Here is a 2,728-nt window from a genome sequence, read left to right on the forward strand (position 1 = left end):
TTCCCTGGGCTATACAGTAGGTCCTTATTAGTTATCTGTTTTATATATAGTAGTGTGTATATGTTAAACCCAATCTCCCAATTTATTCCCCCCCTTCCCCCCTGGTAACCATAAGTTCTTTAACTGGTAATCTGTTATAATTTTCTTTTGAAATCTTTTATTGTCACTTTGATTAAGTGAATAAGTACTATTCTACAGTGACCCATGATACTATTTGACCAGGTGTTTTGAAACCTTTTTGATATTTTGACAAAATTTCCAAATATCAAATTCTAATTGACGTTCTTTTGACCTCTAGCTAATTTTTGGGATGCTTCAGAGAGGACCCCTGAAGCATCTCAGAGAGAGGAATAATAAACTAATTAGGCTTATTTGCTATGTTAAATTACATAGAAAGCATTGTCAAATGAGTGGCGATAGGGCTTCCCTGGTGGCGCAGTGGTTGAGCGTCCACCTGCCGATGCAAGGGACACGGGTTCGTGCCCCGGTCTGGGAAGATCCCACATGCTGCGGAGCTGCTGGGCCCGTGAGCCATGGCTGCTGAGCCTGCACATCCGGAGCCTGTGCTCCACAACGGGAGAGGCCACAACGGTGAGAGGCCCGCGTAACGCAAAAATAAAAAAATAATTAAAAAAAAAAATGAGTGGCGATAAACCTTCTTAGGTTATATTGTATGGGTAAATATTATTAAAAAGATATTCTAGAAATTATATGGAATTTCTAAAAATCTGATATGTCCTGGTAAAATGTTATCAGTTATAATTCTAGTTATTATATTTTTTTAACATCTTTACTGGAGTATAATTGCTTTACAATGTTGTGTTAGTTTCTGCTATATAACAAAGTGAATCAGCTATATGTATACATATATCAAAAATATGGAATGCTTCATGAATTTGCGTGTCATCCTTGCACAGGGGCCATGCTAATCTTCTCTGTATCGTTCCGATTTTAGTATATATGCTGCAGAAGCAAGCACTCTAGTTATTATCTTAAATGTTGTATTCACAGCATTAATCAAGTTTCTTTGTTAATTGCATTGTAATCAGATCTTTAACTGTGCCTTTTAAAGTGTTTTGTCATTTATGGACCATTATTGTTTTATTTTGATGCTTTTGCAAAAAATGCTTCATCTTCAAGAAGAGTCAGAGAAATGACTTTTTGACAAGTACAGGTTTCTGATAACTTTCAGATCATACTGCTAAACTGGGTAAGAAATTAAAGAATTCTAATGGAAAACCTGATAGCTTCACAAAACTGTTAACAGAAGATTAAGATCAAGGATTAGTCACATAGGACTGAGTGAACTGATGGATATGGTATAATTTTGGGTTTTTTTCTGAAATATTACTGGTTTTAATCTGTGTTTTCCAGATATAAAGAAACCTTTCTCCTCAAGCTAATTATGACTTACAGCACTTTGGTAAATTATACCTTTGTAAGTAGAATTGAAACATTTATCTTTTCTCTCTACCTGATTCCTCCAGAAATTGGAAACTCTTATGTTCCCAGCAGGCTTGTCATCAGGTGAATAAGAAAGGCTGCCTCCTGGCAGGTGCAGGAATCTCGATATTTTGGGGAACTCAAGAGAGGAATCCACCCAAATCTATAGATATCACAAGCAGAATCTGATGGCAAACCAGATTGGTGTGGTTTTCCTGGACTTGAGAGGCCTTTTAAAAGTTCAGTTTGAGATTTCTTATAAAAAGTTCCAGCAGAGCCAACTTAAAAGAGCCTGTATGATCAATTACATTTATGTAAATGATCAGGCCAACTTTATTGAAACCAGACTTATTTTGCAAATAAGTCAGTCTTAATTTGGCGATATTTGGTAGAAATTAGGGCAATTTTAGAGGGGGAGAATTATATTTCAGTGGACATTAAGTAGTAGTGTTATTGTTTTTGAGGGCTTTTTGCTGTGTGTGTTTATTGCCTAAGACTCACTGCTCAGATGGCTCCTTGTTGCTCTGTTGCATTATTATAAAGTTTGTTCCTGAAGCTTAGCACAGTAATTTATCTTTGGATGAAGATCAGATGCCCCATGACCTGCAACCAGGAGATTATGCATCGTCGCAGCTTTTTCAGTATGCCACTCTTCCTCCCTAACTGCAGGATACAGTTCACTTTTAAAGGGGTTAAGGTGACAGCCTTCTAAGGGTCTGAAGATGCAAGGAAAGGGCTAGATGGCAAACAGGTACACTTAATTTCCAATTATAAAATATTCCTGGTGTGAAATTTTAAAGTGATGGAGTTGGTAAGGCGAGGCTATGGTGAGGAATGTGAGGAAAGTTTTCTGGTACAGCAGCACTTGCCTAGGAGAGATAACAACTGAAGATGTGTTTCTTACAGCTGGCTCTGACCAGCTGAAGCTGATAAAGGACCATGAAGTTGGAGAGACCCTGGCACACCAGGCTCTCAATGGTCCTAACTGAAGACTCTTCCTAAACAGTGAGCAGTGAGGTTTGGTTTAGCCAACTGTGTTTACTTCTTTTATCGAAGTATAGTTGATTTACAATGTTGTGTTAATACTGCTGTATGGCAAAGTGATTCAGTTATACATATATATATATATTCTTTTTTTATATATATTCTTTTATATTATGGTTTATCATAGGATATTGAACATAGTTCTCTGTGCTCTACAGTAGGACCTTGTTGTTTATCCATTCTATATATAAAAGCTCACATCTGCTCACCCCAACCTCCCACTCCATCTTGCCCCCAACCC

General features: G+C 37.4%; 1 non-coding gene across 1 annotated transcript; it reads right to left on the reverse strand.

Moving 5' to 3' along the window:
• Nucleotides 1-872: 872 nt before the first annotated feature.
• Nucleotides 873-979, reverse strand: LOC137222925 (U6 spliceosomal RNA). Its single transcript, XR_010942690.1, has one exon. It is a non-coding gene; the product is annotated as a U6 spliceosomal RNA (small nuclear RNA).
• Between the last annotated feature and the right edge of the window lie 1,749 nt (nt 980-2,728).

This window comes from Pseudorca crassidens, chromosome 3 (assembly GCF_039906515.1).
Source record: "Pseudorca crassidens isolate mPseCra1 chromosome 3, mPseCra1.hap1, whole genome shotgun sequence".
NCBI classification, from domain to species: Eukaryota; Metazoa; Chordata; class Mammalia; order Artiodactyla; family Delphinidae; genus Pseudorca; species Pseudorca crassidens.